Source organism: Anabrus simplex, chromosome 1 (genome assembly GCF_040414725.1).
Source record: "Anabrus simplex isolate iqAnaSimp1 chromosome 1, ASM4041472v1, whole genome shotgun sequence".
Taxonomy (NCBI): Eukaryota; Metazoa; Arthropoda; class Insecta; order Orthoptera; family Tettigoniidae; genus Anabrus; species Anabrus simplex.
This window is the reverse complement of record NC_090265.1, coordinates 1166093971-1166116048: the sequence shown is the minus strand read 5'-3', so window position 1 is coordinate 1166116048 and position 22078 is coordinate 1166093971. Positions and strand designations below refer to the sequence as shown.

The following is a 22078-nucleotide window of genomic DNA, read 5'->3' as shown; positions in this document are numbered from 1 at the left end:
GAGCGAGTTAGCTGCGGGGTTCAGGTCACGCCACTGTCAGTGTATCGTTAAACTATTAGTAAAAAACAAAAAAAGTTTAATAACCCATACTAACATATGCAGGTGAAATCGTCGAAATTGAAGATAATATTTGACCGCCTTCAGGGTGCTCTTCAGAGTATTAAAGCGCAAGTACGAGTATATTGCTCGTTCATGTTAATATACTGTATACTGCATTTACATAAAAAACTAGAACAACTTGAATTACTAGAGATGGGACGTTCATATTCACAGGACATGTGCATTAGTATGTTCTGAAGAAATGTTTAGCATTTGAACCATGTCGGCCCTCAAGTTTAAGATCCACATTGATGTATCGGCGCACCACCACCGATTGGTAAAATGTGCCTGCTGCTCTCGTTGTCGCTATAAACCAAAGGTAAATGATCAGTGTGATTTGAGCAGACGTGCAGGATGCCTAGCAAATGTATGCAAGAACCGTGCTGTCAAATGAGTGAGTTTGAAAGAGGGCATATTATTGGCATGAGAGGACGTGATGCATCCGTCCCGGAAACTGCTGCTTGTGTAGGACGAAGTATGCCGGAAGTGCAACGAATGTGTACAGAATGATTCACAGAAGGCCGTAGAACACGACGAGATGGGTCTGGTCGCACACCCAGACCACCACCCAGACCACCACTCCCCCAACCCCGCGAAAAGATCGACACCTCATCCGAATGGCATTGCAGGACAGATCTGCGTCCCCCTCGGCTCTGACGCAATAGCGGAACAGTGGAACAGTGTAACACATCGTACACTGAAAGGAGTGACAGTCCGTCGCCTTTTATTACAGTCTTGGTTACCGGCGCGTCGACCATTTCTTCCCCTACCTTTGACTAATGTGCATAAACATGCTAGACTGCAATGAAACGACGTCACTGGGGACAGGAATGACAGCAGATAGTGTTTTCGGACGAATCCAGATTCTGTTTGTTTGAAAATGATGGCCGCATTTTGGTTCACCGCAGACAGGAGGAGATGCATCACACTGACTGCATTTGCACAAGACATACAGGCCAATTCAAGGCCTTATGGTGTGGGGTACTATTGGGTACAACCACAAATCATTGTTGGTGCGTATCCAGGGCACTGTGACCAGTTTAACCTACGTGAATGACATTCTGCGACCCGTAGCCATACTCTTTCTGCACGACACCCCGACGCCATATTTCAGCAGGACAATGCGCGACCACATGTAACTGCACGAACACGTGCCTTCTTGTTGACACAGGATGCCAGATTGTTGTCCTGGCCCGCTCGATCACTGGACTTGTCGCCAATCGAACATGTGTGGAATATGGTGAAACGACGGGTCCGACGCTGTGATCCAATGCCAACTACCAAAGATGAACTGTGAAACCAGGTGAATGCAGCATGAATGGCCATACCCCAGGACGCCATTCACACCTTATACGCGTCGATGCCATTATGCATGGAACAAGTTATGAGTGCCCATGGCGGACCCAGTGCCTGATAGGCAACAGGACACATGCTGAACCCAGGTGACTTAAATGCTAATCGTTTCTGCAGAACATACCAATGAACATGCCCTGTGAATATGAACTTCCTATCTCTAGTCTTTCAATGTGTTCTGTTTTTTATGAACATTATCGTCCTGCAGTCCGACTCGTTGGCTGAACGGTCAGCGTACTGGCCTTCGGTTCAGAGGGTCCCGGGTTCGATTCCCGGCCGGGTCGGGGATTTTAACCTTAATTGGTTAATTCCAATGGCACGGGGGCTGGGTGTATGTGTTGTCTTCATCATCATTTCATCCTCATCACGACGCGCAGGTCACCTACGGGAGTCAGATAGAAAGACCTGCACCTGGCGAGCCGAACCCGTCCTGGGATATCCCGGCACTAAAAGCCATACGACATTTCATTTCATCGTCCTGCAGTCTTCCAGACAATGATTATTCAGTCCAATGCATATCACCTTCCTGTCCTTTTCCCCCTTTTACTGCGATTAACACGTGATATTTTTGGCCCAGTTTTATGGCCGGATGACCTTCCTGACACAACCCTATGGGAAGGAATGTATTCACTCTTACGTTTTTCTTGTGGTGGTTAGTAGTGTGATACTTTGACTTTAATTGAAGAGGAGTGTATTAAGACAAACACTCAATCCCGAAGAAAGAGGAATTAACCATAGTTAAAATCCTAGGGCTGACCGGGAATCGAATATGGGGCCAGTATGCTGATCACTCGACCAAGGAGTCGCACACTCAGCCCGATGGATATCAATGCAGATTGTCATTAATCTGTATTGATTCAACTCAGGAGCTAGAATCTATAGCCTATTGTTCATCAATTCCATGTGCTTTCGTTTATTTCTTCTTTGGTTGTTTTCTCTTTCTTGTTGATAGTGCTTCTGTACGAGGTGTCGTTTTTCTGAGGAATGGAAAAAGTAATAGAATATATTTATGTATTTGAATTATAATTTTCAGTCCCATTGTCATCACAACAAAACGTACAATAGTCTGTCACTCGAGAAAATGGTCTTGTGTAATTTCTGTATTTAGCGCATGATAATTTCACTTGCAGAGTAGGGAGCTCATTCCCAGTTCATTACCATAGCAACACTGCACAAGCTTGCCTTGGTTAAAGAAAGTTCGTCATTCCTAGCAAAAAACAGTTGGTTTTCTTTACAAAGAAGTTAAGAAGCAGCCAATTAACTGGATAAGTATAGTCTAGGTCTCCTCTCTCATAGGTTCATTGCTAATCTGTTGTTGTTGTTGTCTTCGTCATCATCGTACATTTTAGTGACTGGTTGCAATCAGGCATAATTTCTATGGTAGTGGTGATTATTGTTTTAAGAAGTACAACTAGCAACTATCCTCTCTTAACACTGTTGTTGTTGTTTAGTCATCAGCCCGAAGGCTGGTTGGATCCTCAACAGCTCCACCATCAGCTGTCATAGATGGCCTAGGCATCAGTGAAGAAGCGTACTAGGGAAATGAGTTATGTAGTTTCCCGTTGCTTTCCTCACGGAGCCAGAAGTTGCTATTACATATCAGTATGCCAAGCCCACTGAAATGCATGCACCAACCGGCCCTATGAGCAATAGTTTCACATCGTTCACAGCAGGGACTGGCTGCATAAGGATTGGCATTACTAGCATCGCTCATACCTCAGTCACTTTCATATTGTCAAAGCCAAGGATAAGACAGAGGCAGATCAATGAAAGTAACAAAATTGCTCTAGCCTATACCAGAAGACATAGTGCACTGTAAACACAGGTCCCACCAGCAAAGGCACCTCTTATCACTATCATTAGAGAAAATAAAAGAGTTCCTAGTCTGTAAAGAATGAGTGTATTGATATGTTAGAAGAGGAAGGATGACGAAGAGAAAAATGAAAGACTTCCCAGGTCTCCCAGATCAAGTGAAGAGGCTGCCTCAAGTAAGTGGAAGCAATGCAAATCTCAGTTTGCGTCCCGAGGCTGATGTATTTCTGTACGTACCTTATGGCGTGTCGTATCTCGACTAGATAGAATATCCTGTATGTCAGCGGAAGACTGAGTGAGGGAAACAGATGTATGCCCAGTGGAATTTTCAAACCGTTGTGAGTTTATCTGAAAAATCCGACAACCTGAGTGGGGACCAAGACGCGGACGAGGAATTTGGTGGTTAAATGAATCTATTTTGAAGAGCATGGACTTACAAGAAAGGTTTTTTCACTGAATGGCAAAAATGGAAAACATACATACCCCGATATAGAGATACTCTTTATTGGTGGCTATTATACGCTAAACCTCACACGATATGGCTATTGAAAAAATACAGTGCCGAGAGGAGAAGGTAGTTAAACCAAACGACAGAATTATATTATAAATTCATAAGACAGTTTTATAAGGAGGATCCTACAAACCCTGATACATATCGAAGAATAAAGAAAACAAGAGCATAATTACTAACGATACAGCGAAGAGAAATGGAAGGTCTCAAAATTCAAGCGCAAGATCATAAAAATCTTGCCAACGAGTCTCCTCCCAGTTACCGGGACGTCAAAAACGCATCCATCACATCGCAACACCTAATGGACAAATAACAAATATCCCCAAAATAATAAAAGAAAAGGCGGAGAGCTTTTTTCAGTCCTATATCATAAATCACCAACACCCATTCTTTGTTGGTATAACAGGAAGCATTCACATAGGGAGCAAAAAAGTTTCACCCAAGACATCACCTTAGTAGAAATCCAGCCGGCAATACTACAAAGCACATCTAACAAATCTCGTGGTCTCGATGGTCTAGGAAGAGCTTTTTACATGACATTTTGATCCATCGTTAGAGATGAAATTATTGCAGCAATGAACGATGCCTGTAATCCGAAAGGAACATCGACAATATGAAAGAAGGCCTTGTGGTCCTTCTTCCCAAGATGACAAATCCAACCAAGTTATCTGACTTTCGTCCCATAACGCTCTTAAATTTTGACTATAAGCTATTAACTAAATGTGTGAAAAAGAGACTAAATGCGTTTATGGAGGACGCCACATCCGAACACCAGTCTGGTGCGTTACCAGGAAGATGTATAATAAATTCGCTATGTACTTCGGGATATTATAAGCGAGTCATTGGTCAACAATGAAAAGAACCTTCTAATATCACTAGATTTTGACCACGCATTTGACAGGTTAAACCACAAATATATAATTGAAACATTAAATGCCCTTGGCTTTGACACTCGATTCACGACTCCCATGGGTAAAATTCTTAATGGAGGCTCTTCAAAGATGAACATAAGTGGTTACTTAACAAGGCGAATCCACATCCACAGAGGAGTACAACAAGGGTGTCCGCTGTCTATGTTAATCTTTGTTCTCTCCCTAGAACCCCTTATTAGCAATCTACAACAAATTTTCAGTACCAGTAATCTAGATATTGTCGCATTCGCAGATGACGTTACTCTAGTATTATATCAAACCGCTGATTTCTTAAAGGTAATGGAGGTTTACGGGAGATATTCCGGAGCTCAGCTGAACCCAAAGAATACAAAGGCGATGTGGATTGGGAAAACGGGCCGTGTCCAATGAGCATTTCCAGAGTGTGTAACATTAACACAAGAAATTAAAATTCTGGGGAAAGCCTTCTGTAACAGTGTGCACAGATGATCCAAAAAACCTGGACCAATGCTTTGCATTCTGTAAGGGGTTAGGTATAGATCTTTCCTCTTGCAACAAAGAATAATGTATTTGAATATGTACAGCTTAAGCAAAACATGGAATCTTAGCCAAATCTTTCCCATGCCAAGGATGATTGGTAAACGTATAATTTCGGTTGTTGTACCGGGCGAGTTGACTGTGTGGTTAGGACCGCGCAGCTGTGAGCTTGCCTCCGGGAGATGGTGGGTTCGAACCCCACTGTCGGCAGCCCTGAATATGGTTTTCCGTGGTTTCCCACTTTCACACTAGGTAAATGCTGGGGGCTATACATTAATTAAGGCTACGGCCGCTTCCTTCCCACTCCTAGACCTTTCCTATCCCATCGTCGTGATAAGACCTTTCTCTGTCGGTGCGACATAAAGCCAATTGTAAAAGAAAAATCGGTTGTTGGTTGGTTCATTTGGCAAGGATCATTAATACATATTGCCAGAAGTACACTCACCTTACCTAAATCCCAGGTCGGGTTGGAAATAATCGACCTTATTTCTAACAAGAAACTTAAAGCTTTTACACAGAGCAGGGAATCATCTATCAAAGAATTCCCTCACGAGATGGTGCAGTCTTCAACAGCGCATTAACCCACCAGCTTATTATGACATCCACCACCATGCACCTCACGCAAGATATTTGAAAGTCGAGTTACGTTATATGCCAAAGGACGTCGTCACATCTCCAGATGTCTCAACGGAAAAGGTTTATAATTGTGTAATGTCCCAACAGTATTTAACCCCTAACATAACAAAACCAGCTATAATAATCAACCGTAATCGAGTATAGAGGAACATTGCCAACCGGATACGTCCAGACGCAGTAAAAGAAAGTTGGTATAAAGTAATCCATGACATTATACCGACAAACAGCAACTTCATCATATTCGTATGACGGAGACGGATTTGTGCAACTTCTGTTAACATACAGACACAATCCAACACAGACTTACAGCTTGTGCGAAGATTCGACCGATATGGAGCTGAGCTGCATCATCGGACGTCCGAACACATATATCGCACCTGAATGGGTGATCCATCCTACATTTAGTTAACAACCACCGCAACTGAACAGTGCTGTCGTGTTATAATTAGGTTGTTATGTCGACTGTGTACTGAAATCTTCTGAGCCTTACAGTGAATTCGAAAGAATGTCCGAGATAAGTGACTATGTTTTAATGTGCATTCAGTGTCCGAAAAGGAAGAGATGGTTGGGAGAATATGTAGAGCGGCTAAGTAGTGCTCTGTAAGTGTGAAGTGTTGGAAGTGTGAAAATTAAAATCCACAGCCTGTGTCCAGTCATTCGACCGGGTCAGGAATGGAATGAAGGAAGCCACCATCTAGCGGTGAGGATAGGAATTGTGCCGGCTGCCGAAGCCTGTCGCACTCCTCTGGGGCAATGATTAATGATTGACAGATGGAATTATATTGGAGAGTGTTTCTGGAATAAAATATGACAGGGAAAACCGGAGTACCCGGATAAAAACCTGTCCCGCGCCCGCTTTGTGTTGGAAGTGTCAAGGGTAAATTTTAAACAAATCAAGATAGTCTGTATAAAAGTATGACATACGTTTCTGTAATTCATTCATTTGTTAATTCTTGTTATCTACAGATGGGCATTATTGTAATATTCAGAGACTTTAAATAATTCATGAACATTAGGCAACAAGAAGTTGTAAAGATGGTTTTATTTGGGGTTTTCTTTATCTAATTGTGTGTTCATTTGTTAAACAGTTGAAATAACTTTATGTATTAACTGTTATAAGTAAATAAATCAGATGTTAAAAACATTGCGTGTTTCTGTGGTGGTTAGTAGTGTAGTCTATGGTGTTCGTATAAAAACTATAGTAAGACGAACACAAGCATCTAGTCCCCCAAACCAGAGGAATTAACCACATGCAGTTAAAATCCTTGGCCCAACCAGGATTCGAACCCAGAGCCCTGAAAATTCATTCAAAGAGCTGGACGGTGAATGTTTCTACATAAATAACAGTATAATTTCCTTGGCTTATACTTGGGTTTTTTTTCTCGGACTAGCTGCAGTACCCGACTCTGTTTGGATACTTTTTTGAATAATTAATTTTAGGGCTTGTTTTCACCTGATTGAACTGAATTGTAGTAGAGTTCTTTATTTTAACGGTGATTTACATTTTACGAACTCATTTGTAGACTTAGAATTAGTTTTACGTATTAAAATAAATAAATAAATAAATAAATATGTTTAACTGGATAAAAGACACTATTTATTACTAAAACAAAGCTGAGCTTTCCACCAAATTACATTGGCCTTCATCAGGGCATAGAAGGTCAGCTTCTGACAGTGATCATAGACATTCTTCAAAGAACGTGGAAGTCACGACCATACTATCCACGATCCCCCCCCCCCCCCCAACACACTAACTGTAGGTGCTGTGGTGGTAGGGAGTGAAGTTACTTATTCACCACCCTCTGTCGACAGAGTTTCTGGAGTGCATGGCACTGTGACATGGTGGTGTTATGAATGTATTTACAGAGTAAAAGTCTCCATATATTTGATAATTTGAAGCCGTCTTCCTTGTTGACGTTATTTGAGCGCAGCTCTAGCTCAACGGCTTCCGTTACAATTCGAGCTTAGAAGTTTTATTTTTTACAGACACGTTGACCCTCACTTGGTTAAAGAGGATTTGATGGTCTGTGTTGTAGAAGTGCTCTCCTATTGCACACTGGATTATAGGATTATCTGTGGAGGATGAAAGAGTAACATTTTTAACTGACCTGATATATGAGCGACCATAACCATATGGAACTTTGTAGACGTCCGGTGTTTCAAGAGGTGATTATTCTTTGACTGGTTGGAACAGGGATTTTGAGCTTCCGGTCTGTGGTGAAAACTGTAATTTTATTGTACTTCCTAAAAATGCCCCCTATTCCGTCAGTAAGGAAGGAATGCATCTTTTTCTGTAGTGCTGGTTTGTACTATCCCTGTCAAGCGGTTATCAGCGTCTGCAACGTTATTCCGCCTAGTAAATAACGTAAAAAGGAGAGCTGCTTTAATGCAGGGGTGGTGGCGTGAGGACGTTTGAAGGTATATTTCTTCTACATTGCATGGCCTAGTACACCATGGTTCTTCTTGTACACTAGCACTTCAAGAAAAAGGTAATCTACCTTCATTATCTATTTCCATCGTGAACCTGATCTTCCTGTTAATGGAATTTAGGTGCTCCTAATATTCATTTAATGTTTCTCTTCCAAGTGGCCAGACCGAAAATGCGTTATCTACGTAACTATAGGAACATTTAGGTTTCAGTTGCGCTGTAGTTACTGCAGCAGACTCGAACTCTGTTCGATGACAGACAGACAGGTTGAAATTGCTCCACTGAATTAGGAGGTGATATGTAACATACACATACAGTACATAAATATTTATATACATAGAATTAGGTAGGTCTATTTAAGTAGAACATGGAGGGTTCGCTGGGTTAGCAAACAACTGTAAAACTAAGCCGAGTATCGGGTGGTGGATGATAACCTGACTCCCTTCAAGAGTCAACGTCTTAGGGCGATTGAAATACCGTAGGAGGGAAAGAGGTCGCTCAGTAGTGGAAACCCTACTAAAAACTGTCTAACGAGTAGCGTCTGTACTCCAGTGGAGCGGTTACAAGAGGCGTCTGTTCTCCATGTTAGGAGCGGCCTAAAGCCTCTCTGCTGGCAGCAGCTCTAAAATGCTTGGTGACAGGCTGTGTGACAAACCGGCCGTAAACCCAATTCGTCATATCCACATGCAATGTCATCTCCAGAATTCAGTATCAAGGCAACGGAGCCCCCATATGGGACGCGCTTCGATCTCGCCGGACCGGCGTGAGAAATTGGCAAGGTCTATGGACGAGGCGGGCCAAAGAAACGAGTCCACTATCAACAACTATATTGGCTACAATTAACATTGGTACCCTGACTGGAAGAAGTCGCCAACTAGCTGATACCCTAAAAAAATGACATGTTGGCATCGCTTGCCTCCAAGAGACCAAGTGGACTGATGCCAAGGCCCATAATATTGAAGAAGGATACAATATACTTTATAATGGTCGCAAATGAAACCAAAATGGTCCAGCTATTGTTGTCCGTGAGAAGTTTCATCACAGCGTTGTTGAAGTAAATCGCATCAATGATCGATTGATCTCAATCAAGGTAGACTCTGGGACTACCATGGTACGAGTTGTTTCATGCTACACTCCCCAACCCCACCCCCCACCAACCTGGGTGTCTGGACGAGGGAAAGGATGAATTCTGAGACAGCATCATAGGTCAGAGCCTATAGAGTATTGTCAACATCACTCCGAACCAGTGTCGATTTGTGAAAGGATGTGAAACGATTGATATCATTCATGCAGCTCGGTTACTTATGAAAATACACCGAAAAAAGAAAAACAGGCCTTGGAGCGCGTTCCTCATGAACTGATTTACCATCTACTTAGATCACACGGTGTCCCTGAGGAGTATGTCCACAGGATAAATTTGTTCTATCATAGCTCTCCCCGCACCATCCGATGCACTGCTGGAATTCCACCGCCATTCCCTATTCAGGTTGGTGTCCACCAGGGAGCGACCCTGTCACCACTTCTCTTCATATTGCGCATGGACACAGTCACCTCCGATATCCAGTCATCACCCCCATGGTCACCCCTGTATGCTGACGATGTTCTACTGGCTGCTGAAGAACTCAAGAGATTCAAGAGCAAGTTCAGAAGTGGAATCAAATTCTAACAGTACATGGATTTCGACCGAATGCCAAAAAAAACCGGAATACATGAAGTGTGTGTCCAATATCTCATTAAAATAGAATAGTTTAAGTGCCTTGGTTCTTTGATCAACGCTGAGTGTGACACTATTCCAGACGCCCATGCACGAGTAAATCCAGCGTGTATGAAATGGCAGCGAAGTACTGGTGTTCTCTGAGATCGTCTGATACCACTCCACTTTATGCCCAAGGTTTACAGGGCTGTTATTCCCCCAGTCACTCTGTACGGCTCTGAATGCTAGCCAGCAACTGTCAAGCACGAACAAGCACTTCATATTGTGGAGACGCGCATGCTTCGCTGGTCACTTGCTTTGACCCGACTAGATCATATCACCAACATAGACATCCGGAAAAATCATGAGAATTGCCCAATTGTAGACAAGATACGTGAGACTCAACTTCGGTGGTATGCTCACGTAATGCGTAGAGAAAGTACATCTATTGTAACGCCGACACTTCGCATCACACCATCTGGAAATGGACTACATGGTCAGCCCAAGAAACTCTGGCGTGATCGCCTTCAAGAAGACATGCGCTAAGTTCATCTTGTTCCAAACGATGCTCCCAATAGAACCAAGTGGAGATTGACTTTCCAAACAGCAGACCATGATCCATTGTGGGAGGAACGCTAGGAAGATGATGATGATGATGATTTAAGTAGAAAGTTGGTTCGGTTGAGCTTTTGCCAGTCTGTCTGTCTGTTGTATCACGGTAAAACGGGTTAACAACACTTCTCGAGTCTCGGTACTAGGTTCAGGTTGTAATCTAGGCTATACATTATCGTTGGCTTACTAAGAAAAACTTGTAACTCCCAATGCTCTTCCTAGCCATTATTTTCCTTAAGACTGGTTACGTCCCCTATCCACAAATGTACATGCAGTCCATGAGGACAATTTTCATTGGGCTCATTTTCCTATGTGAACGTGTAAAGGAAAATGAACCTTACTGTACCCCACTCTAGGAATGTATATTTGGGGACGTATTTGCGCAGTCGTACAGTATAATGTATGTACGGTTCATTTCACCTCATCCCCGACTCCGTATTAGGAAACGGGACTAAGGGGTAGACAAACATACGGAAGCGTGGCCATATTAAAGGGGAGGGGATAGGAAATGTCAAATTTCTCCGTTGATATCAGAAGCATTTAAAAAATGTGCCCCACTGTCGGCAGCCCTGAAGATGGTTTTCCGTGGTTTCCCATTTTCACACCAGGCAAATGCCGGGGCTGTACCTTAATTAAGGCCACGGCCGCTTCCTTCCATTTCTTGGGCCTTTCCTATCCCATCGTCGCCGCAAGACATATCTGTGTCGGTGCGACGTAAAGCAAATAGCAAAAAAAAAATGTGCTTCAGAAAATTCATGCAAAATCCTTTTTTTTTTTTCATAATAAGGACGAGATTTGCGAATATTTCATTTTTCACTAAATTACAAATAGACCTGTCTCCACAAATAATAGTTCTATCTAAAATCTATACCTGGCAAATGTTGTAGAATCTGCAATTTCCAATATTTTATGCCTTATACATTCTACGTTGCTAGTTAAAATAAGAAGAACCAGAAGAATAGGAAGAAAAATAATAAAAATATTCTATGCTGTCAGCTCCAGTGTATCGGCATTTTGAGTTCAAGTCATTTAGGTTGCCTACGTTAAAATAACAAAGAATTTCACTAATTTTGTTTTTATAAGTTCATCAATGGTGAGCACCTCGTGGGTGAAAATGCTATATTGGTCAGTCGTCATGGTAACAAAACAAACTGGTGATGGAGGTGCTTCTTGTTGTCGTTATTGTATTTGTAGGTTATAATAAAGGACGGTAAGACGGAGAGAAAATTTCCTTAATTTAAAATAATGTGATACAGCCTCCTAGCGGGAGCTGGGAACAACATTTTAATCCTAGGTTGCCTGACAGGGAGCTTAATAAAGACCGCAAACTCAAGTCGTAGCTTTCTAAGTTCCTAAATAACTTACAATGTACAGGGATGCGTTAGTTCACCACAACAAAATATAACATCATACGTTATTCGCAACTGGCATTACATCATAACTTTTCAACAATTTACGAGATCGATTGTATGCGTATTTTTTAATTGCTTCAGAATAACTTTTCCAGCAAACTTACAGTAGTTAAGTTTAAATTCTCACCATGAGTTTGTAATATTGGAATTTACAGCCACGTATACTGGTATTTGTTTCGCTTCTGACACCGCTACCTACGGTTGTATATGACCTAGTGGGGGCAACGGAACGACGATATTTACGAGCAGTCACTTATGAGATGATGTTGATGACTGTTGTCTAAAGGGGCCTAACATCTAGGTCGAATAAAAATTCCAGAAATCCATAATCAAACCCAAAAGGTAGCTAACATTTAATCGTCCCACCATCGAAGCCGGATCATACACACAGCTTCATTCATTGAATTCGTTCTTAACTTGCTCTCTATCTCACTCCGAATGGCGTCCGGCTCCATACCAAATGATTAGCGTGTTGGCCTTTGGGCCAGAGGGTCCCGGGTTCCATTCCCGGCTGGGAGGCGATTTTAACCTTCATTGATTAATTCCGATGGCTGGGTGAGTGTGTGCTGTCTTCATCATTAGAATTCATCGTAGGTAAGTGCCAGTCCTCATAGACACTCAGATCGCCTATAGGGCTTCGGCTCGGAAGACCTGCACCAGGCTTCTTCGGGAACCACGCGCAATAATAATAATAATAATAATAATAATAATAATAATAATAATAATAATAATAATAATAATAATAATAATAATAATAATAATAATAATGAGTTGTTATTATATTATTATTATTATTATTATTATTATTATTATTATTATTATTATTATTATTATTATTATTATTATTATTATTATTATTATTATTATAGCTACTACTCCGAATAACCTCCTGCCATTTTCCCACCTGTTTGTACAGTCATTCTCCCTATTTTCTAATAATAATAATAATAATAATAATAATAATAATAATAATAATAATCTTTACCGCTTTTCCCACATCTTGAGAGGTCGCGGATGTTACCTCTGTCGCACACGTGGATTTGGCCCTGTTTTACAGGCGGATGCCCTTCCTGACGACATCTATATCTGGATGGATGTAAATAATAATAATTGTTCCGGGGTTACCGTGGTGGACAGAAATAAAAGAAGGTGCGAGCATGAATGGGTGGACATAAAATTTGAGCTATATTTTTTCTATTTTGTAACTTTATACTTTGCTAAGCAACTAACAATATTCAGGTACAAGGTCTAGCTCGTGAGCTTGGGTAACAATATTAGAAAATTCAGAATAATCAACTAACAACCATTTAACAACATGAGTTTGAAGCTCCCTAATATTACACATTTTACATGAGCAATACTGGCCCTTTCAACCAACAGTCAAGGAGATGGATCTGGCAATTTTTACATCCGTAGGAATAGCATCTTTGCTCTAAAAATTTACACTTTAGGAGACTATTTTCTAAAATGTTCTCGTTCCAGGCCTATCAAAGGCACAGCCTACATTTAACATATATGCTCAACAGTCTGATGTGCCAAGAATGAAATTGTCTGTAACAGGGGTAACAAATATCAATTCTACGTGGCCTTTGGTAAAAACAAAAGATTATAGTTACTGGCCGAAAATTGAAATGCTAGGAGGCGAACACTTGCTCTCTTTGAAATTCACATGAAAACACTTAAAACTCAATGTGGGCTTATGACTAAGCCTATACTACAGAGATGACTAGATGGAAAGAAAGTTTACAAAATTAAGAAATATATATAAAGGTTACAAAAATCATAATCACCTCAGTATCAAGTTGAGAGGGTTCCTCACTCTTTATTCCCTAAGTTCGGTTAAGTTCTTAAGACTTGTTTGAGAATTTACGTAGATAACTAAAAGTTACATTGCGAAAGAAATTTAAAACCTTCCCCTCGAGCTAGCTTCCAAAGACTATTACATGATTAAACAGAATCCGCCATTACCTTGAGCTGCTGGACCTCCCGAAGAGGGACGAGGGAGCCTTCCCCCTTTGCCTCCGCTACGAACATACTCTAGACTGGAGCGATCACAAAGAAACCATGGCCCGAAATGTTCAAGCTTATATAGCGGAGAGGAAGGTTCCAGATTTCTCTGGCCCGAAACACTGACACACCCACAATTTTCATTGGACAATCAAATAAATATCCAAAACAGTGATTGGTTACTTAAATAAATGTACACATATTCTTATTGGTTAACATATTCAGTTGGCGGGAAGAGATAGAAGTGTTGATGACTTTAGAACACGAAAAACAAACTATAAACAATTCAGTTTAGGACACCTTGACACACAAAATTATTTTGAAAATTAATAATTCATCTTCACCCCAGACAGCGCACATAAGTTGATAGTAGCGACGACTATCGAGGAATGTTCAAACTATTTCCGAAATGAGTTTCCGATTTCCTGTTATAGATAGCCTTCTACAAGGCGCCAGTTTTAAATGCACGGCGAGGGTGTACCTCCCGTACAATAATAATAATAATAATAATAATAATAATAATAATAATAATAATAATAATAATAATAATAATAATAATAATAATAATAATCTTGGTTTCACGTCCCATTAATTATTTTTGCGGGTTTTGAAGACACCTGGGTGTCGGAATTTTGTCGGAATTTACGTGCTGGGAAATTCATCTACACGAAGCTGGCATATTTAAGGTAAGTTATTTCGCTTTAAGACACTCTGACACAACCAGACCTTATGGCGACGATGGGATAGAAAAGGGTTAGGATTGGGAAGGAAGCGGCCGTGTCCTTAATTTTTTTATTTCCAAATTTTGGTTTACGTCACACCGACACAGACAGGTCTTACGGCCTTAATTAAGATACAGTCCTAGCATTCGCCTGGTGTGAACATGGGAAATCATGAAATAACCATCTTCAGGACTGTTGACCGTGGAGTTCGAACCCACCATCACACGAATGGAAGCTCACAGTTACGTGTCCCAAACCGCGTGGCCAACTTGCTCGGTGCTGTCATATTTCAGCATCTTTAAATATCACGAGGCTAAGTCGGAATCGTGCCCGCCAACTTGAGCAGAAGAGCAGCTCTCCACCGCTTGAGCTACTTACCGCGGTACAAGGATAAGAAACGTGGAGAACGAATAAATAACAAAGTCAATATATTCGGGGATCATACGTCAATAAGCAAGGGATAAGTCCAACGAAAATTATAAAAAAAATGTAATTACAAGTTTGTCTGAATATTATATAACAAGCATGTTCCGTACCCTGGGATCCACACACTCACACAAAATGTTTTCATTCCTCCCCTGAAGGGGGAGGCGAGCCTCTTAGACGGTGACGCCGTCTCTCAGGCCGGGAGATTTGTTACGGTGGAGGAGATGCTCGGAGAAAGAGAGGGGGTTAGCGGCCGAGGCCTGAACTAGGAACTGTCCCGTCATTCGACTTCGTGCAGGAGAATGGAAAATCGGGGAAAACCATTCTCAGCACAGTCGACAGTTGGGGCCAACCGTGAGGTCCAGCCCTGTCCCGTCTTCCGAATGCAGAGGCGTAGAGCCACGGTAGAGCCGTGGCCACCCCTCCTCTGCTCGGTTGGCCGGTCGGAGTGGAGAGCTATTGGACCACGGACCAGCCGTGGGCACTTACGGGCCGATACCCACTCTGCATCTACCAACTCCCCCCTCTGGATTCCATCCTATCCCATTTCCTGGACCTGGTACTGCCAACGAAATATTGCGAGTAGGCGGATTTTTTTTCTACTGGTTTTACGTTGCATCGGCTCACAAGGGAACTATCAATGAGCTAATATCGAAACCTACCTTGACATTTTTCTAAAATCATCTACGTCGTATAGGAACCTCACTTACCAAAAATTAGCTGCGAGTTTTAAGTGGAATATCAAGAAATCGAAATCAGAATCACAAGAAATATAGTAGTACAACTGCATGGGCAGCCCTCATTATTGTGGAAAGAAATACTTGTATGGTGTGGTAAGCGCAAGCCCCAATCCTCGCTCGAGTATTTGGAACTATTCTGGGATGTCTAACTGCTAACTGCTGCTAACTCACTGCTTCCCTACGACACATTGTCCGACTCGTTGGCTGAATGGTCAGCTTATTGGTCTTCGGTTCAGAGGGTCCCGGGTTCGATTCCCGGCCGGGTCAGGGATTAACCTTCATTGGTTAATTCCAATGGCTCGGGGGTTGGGTGTTCGTGCTGTCCCCGACATCTCTGCAACTCACACACCACACATAACACTATCCTCCACCACAATAACACGCAGTTACCTACATGTGGCAGATGTCGCCCACCATCTTCGGAGGGCCTGCCTTACAAAAGCTGCACTCGGCTATATTACGACACATTCAATTTTTGACTTCTGAAACTTCCAGTCAAATCACGCAGCTGATTTTTGGTAAATGAGCTTCACATAGGACGTTTATGGTTTTAGCAATATGTCGAGGAAAATTTCGAAATGAGCAAATTGACGGTTACCTTGTCAGACAGATCTTATGTCGATGACAAGAGGACGAGGCTAGGAATGGAAAGGGAGCGACCGTGGTCTCAATTAAGCCAGGGTATAGTCCAGTGTTAAAATGGAAAATTACGGGAAAACATTTTCAGAGCTGCAGACAGTGGGGATCGAACCTACCAACCCCCATTGCAGTCTCTGGTAGAAAATCCAGAGGGATATCATTATATCAATCTGCAGGCCAAGTCAGTCTCACACCCTAGGGATGGGAATTACTTCACAAGATTAATATTAATTTACTAAATTACTATTATTATTATGGATGACCGGACGAGTTGGCCGTACGGTTAAGGGCGCGCAGCTGTGAGCTTGCAACCGGGAGACAGCGGGTTCGAACTCCACTGCCGGCAACCCTGAAGATGGGTTTCCGTGGTTTCCCATTTTCACACCAGGGAAATGCTACAGCTTTACCTTAATTAAGTCCACGCCCGCTTACTTCCCACTCCTAGGCCTTTCCTATCCCATCGTCGTCATAAGACCTATCTGTATCGGTGTGACGTAAAGCCAACTGTAATAATATCTATTGATGGAGCAAGTGTATAACCAAGTGCTTTATCCAAACGGACGTTGGTAACTAACAAGAAACATTCGCGAACTGCCTGTCTGAGGTTCGTATAAAATCAAATACGATGGAAAGTTCGGCCGTAATCTATGTTTACCGTACCGATTTTAGCTGCCCATAGCGGTAATTATGCATATTTATGAGCCTACATATTTGTATAATAATGAATAGGACAAGAACTCGGCTACAGTGGAACCTTGGATTGCGAGCATAATTCGTTCCGGCAACATGCTTGTAATCCAAAGCACTCGTATATCAAAGCAAGTTTTCCCATAAAAAACAATTGAAACGCGGATGATTCGTCCACAACACAAAAATATTTATTTGCATACCATTTCTGAAACAAAAAATAACGTAAAACAAATTAAAGTGAACTTTTCCTTACAACAGAATCATTGTTGGTGTGAGGGAGACGAGAAGAGTTACTGTGGAGCACGAATTTCACTAACGGAATTACTGCTATCTGTTGGCTCACTGGAATTATTTTCTTTTCGTGCAACTTCAACGAGGAACCTGTCCAATGACTGTTCCCTTTGCCTCTTTTTGAGGATTTCACGAAAAGGTTACATTGCATTACCATTGAACTGATTCATCGCTCGCACTGTTACAGCCTTATTCGGGTGGTGTTTTTCTACAAAATTTTGCACCGTTTCCCACATTTTTCACTTCTCCCGAATCTCAGTTGAAGTGAGAGATTCCATTGACTTTTCTTCCTCCTCTTCCCCGGACGGGATCTCCATAACCTCCTCCTGTTTTTCGCGATGCAGGTCCATCAGTTCGTTGGTGGTCAGTTTCTGGCTGTGTTCTTCCATCAGCTCTTCAATGTCCACGTCATTCACCTACAGACCCATAGTCTTCCCTAAGAACACAATTTCATCGACAATCGGCGGCTCACTGTCAACAACAATCCCCTCAAAATCACGTCGAAGAACACAGTCAGGCCACAGCTTTCCCCAAGCGGAAGTGAGAGTTCTCTTGGTGACTCCATCTCAGGCTTTATCGATGACCTCCAGGCAGTTCACGATGGGGAAATGATTTCTCCCAAACTCTCGGAGGGTAAGGTTTGTTCCTTCGGTCACTTCGAAGCATCGCTGAAATAGTGTTTTGGTGTATAGCTTCTTGAAGTTCGAAATGACTTGCTGATCCATAGGCTGGAATAGTGGGGTAGTGTTGGGAGGAAGGAACTTAACCTTAACGAACTTGAATTCCTCCAGTAAGACGTCCTCAAGGCCTAAAGGCTTGGAGGATGCGCAGGAGCATTGAACACAGCCAGGAAGACTTTGAGCGACAGATTATTTTCTGAAAATATTTCACTACAGGACCAAAGACCTCGTTCATCCATTCAACAAACGAACAGGGGAGGGGAAAACGTAGGCACACGTGACGCTCGTATTGCGGAACCTCACTCGCTTATCACGTTACAGTTTGTTTAAAATGTTTGCTCGTCTTGCAAAACACTCGTAGACCAAGTTACTCGCATTTCGAGGTTTCACTGTATAAATCATGAACATTGTACTCATTAAAAAAATAAAAATAACAGATCATGAGTTGAAGGGTTAAGGCCGTTCATTATCCACGTCTGACTCCGCCGAAACAACCATAATGTACGAGCTGAACCCTCTGGTCAGCCTTCATTTCGTAGAAAGAAGTATATGTCTTTTCACGAAAGTTTAATCCTGATGTGAACAAATAGAAGGAGCACGTTGCCTTTGCACGTGGATATAGACGTAGTTGATTGGAGAAGTAACCGTCGCACTCACTCCACTGTATGAGAGCTCGAAGGAAAGTAGTACGAGGCATTAATTTTATTTTATTTTAGTTTATTACATTTAGAGAGTTTGGAAGAGTACGTAATCAATTAAATTATAGTTGTCATATATACCGGTATATATATATATATGTATTTTTAATATAAAATAGTGATTAAATAACGAGAAATGAAGGCACAAGGCGTGGTGTAATACAGAAAGTCTTCTCGTAGTGAGGGAAAGTCCCAAGCTGTACAGTGTAGAGATAAGGTGTTGCATCTTGCAGCAGTAGTCAGTGTCAGTATTCATAGTGAGAAAAATAGAGCAATAATAATAATAATAATAATAATAATAATAATAATAATAATAATAATAATAATAATAATAATAATAATAATAATAATAATAATAATAATAATAATAGTTTACTAAACTAAGTGAACAGGATCCAGGTTTAGTCGTTTATTCAGAAGTTCACATCTTCGCACTGTTATCTTATGCGATGCGCAGCCCTGTACGTCCGAACACGAGACGTTGACGGGGTGGAGGTCGGTACTAACTGCTCAGCGAATCACAACTCTTTCTTTGGCGGAGGCGTGGACATACCATGTTTACATCAGGATTAAACTCTCGTGAAAAGCCAGTCTGCGATGAAGGGGAACCCCCGCGGAGAGATGTGCTCAATAAGAGGGAAAAGATTGCCAAATCCCACTAACAAGTGGACCACCACGCGCATCAAAATTACTACTAGGGATCAGAAGGAAGAACATTAATCGTAGTAAAGTATTTCCGTTTTTAACGGGCTTGGAACAGCACTTTTAATGCTAACTTACCGCAGCAGTTCAGGGTTAGCCTTCTCACTTCAAAAGTCACATTGCGGGCTTCACAATGAGCAGATTATTTAAGTAGTATTCAATCTTGCGCCTTGGCTGAATGGTCAGCGCATTGGCTTTCGGCTCATGAGGACCCTGGTTTCGGTTATTATTATTATTATTATTATTATTATTATTATTATTATTATTATTATTATTATTATTATTATTGTGTGTGTTTGAGTCATCAGTCCATAGACTGGTTTGATGCAGCTCTCCATGCCACCCTATCCTGTGCTAAACTTTTCATTTCTACGTAACTACTCCATCCTACATATGCTCTAATCTGCTTGTCATAGTCATGCCGTGGTCTACCCCTACCATTCTTACCGCCTACACTTCCTTCAAAAACCAACTGAACAAGTCCTGGGTGTCTTAAGAGGTGCCCTGTCATTCTATCTCTTCTTCTCGTCAAATGTACCCAAATCGATTTCCTCTCACCAATTCGATTTAGTATCCCTTCATTCGTGATTCGATCTATCCATCTCACCTTCAGCATTCTTCTGTAACACCACATATTCTAAGCTTCCATTCTGTTTCTTTCTGAGCTAGTTATCGTCCATGTTTCACTTCCATACAATGCCAAGCTTCAGATGAAAGTCTTCAGAAACATATTTCTAATTCCTATATCAATGTTTGAAGTGAGCAAATTTATTAAGAAAGCTCTTCCTTGCTTGTGCTAGTCTGCATTTTATGTCCTCCTTTCTTCTGACATCGCCTTCATTACTTTTTTGTTTCTGACATATTTAGTTTCATCTTGTACACATTACCCAAGACTTCGTCCATACCATTCAGCAACTTCTCGAGATCTTTTGCAGTCTCACATAAAATAACAATATCATCAACATCTCAAGGTTTTGATTTCCTCTCCTTGGATTGTGATTCCCTTTCCAAATTCCTCTTTGAATTCCTTTACTGTCTGTTCTATGTAAACATTCAAAACGAGGGGGGACAAACTGCAGCCTTGCCTCACACCTTTCTAGATTGCTGCTTCTTTTTCAAAGCCCTCGATTCTTATCACCGCAGACTGATTTTGATACAGATTGTAGATAATTCTTCGTTCTCGGTGTCTGATCCCAATCACCTTCAGAATCTTAAATAGCTTGGTCCAATCAACATTATCGAATGCCTTTTCTAGATCTACGAACGCCATGTACGTGGGCTTGTCATGCTTAACAGGATCCTCTAAGATCAGACGTAAAGTCAGGATTGCTTCACGTGTTCCTACATTTTTTCTGAAGCCAAATTGATCTTCTCCCAACTCAACTCCAACTTGTCTTTCCATTCTTCTGTAAATAATAACCAAACCAAACCCCATGGTGCGACAGCCCGTGAAGGGCCTTGGCCTACCAAGCGACCGCTGCTCAACCCAAAGGCCTGCAGATTACGAGGTGTCGTGTGGTCAGCACGACGAATCCTCTCGGCCGTTATTCTTGGCTTTCTAGACCGGGGCCGCTATCTCACCGTCAGATAGCTCCTCAATTCTAATCACGTAGGCTGAGTGGACCTATAACCAGCCCTCAGGTCCAGGTAAAAATCCCTGACCTGGCCGGGAATCGAACCCGAGGCATCCGGGTAAGAGGCAGGCACGCTACCCCTACACCGCTTCTTCTGTAAATAATACGTGTTAAAATTTTGCAGCCATGAGATACTAAACTAATGGCGCGGTAATTTTCACACTTGTCAGCACCGGCTTTCTTGGGAATAGGTATAACAACATTCTGCCGAAAATCGGATGTCACTTCTCCTGTCACCGAGCAAGTGGCCGTGCGGTTAGGGTCGCGCAGCTGTTAACTTGTATTCGTGAGATAGTGGGTTCGAACCCCAGTGTCGGCAGCCCTGAAGATGGTTTTCCGTGGTTTCCCATTTTCACACCAGGCATATGCTGGGGATGTACCTTAATGAAGGCCACGGCCGCTACCTTCCCAATCTCCCACCCTTCCGTCGCCGAAAACCTTCGATGTGTTAGTGCGACGTTAAACAATTAGCACTTCTCCTGTCTCATACATCTTACACACTAAATGGAATAACCTTGCCATGCTGATTTCTCCTAAGGCAGTCAGTAATTCAGAGGGAATGTCATCAATTCCAGGTGCCTTGTTCTTATTTAGGTCTCTCACAGCTCTGTCAAAATCTAACCTCAAAATTGGGTCTCCCATTTCATCAGCATCAACAGCCTCTTCTTGTTCCAGAACCAAATCATCTACATCTTTACCTGGATACAACTGTTGGATATGTTCCTGCCATCTTTCTGCTTTGTTTTCTTTCCCTAGAAGTGGCTTTCCATCTGAGCTCTCAATATTTATACCCCAAGATTTCCGTTCTCCAAAGGTTTCCTTGATTTTCCTGAATGCAGCATTTACCTTTCCTAGGACCGTGCAAC

General features: G+C 42.0%; 1 protein-coding gene across 4 annotated transcripts in view; it reads left to right on the top strand.

Moving 5' to 3' along the window:
- The window catches only part of LOC136877168 (GTP-binding protein Di-Ras2), a 274902-nt gene that overhangs the window by 184061 nt on the left and 68763 nt on the right, over positions 1 to 22078 (top strand). The gene's annotated exons all lie outside the window — the stretch shown is intronic.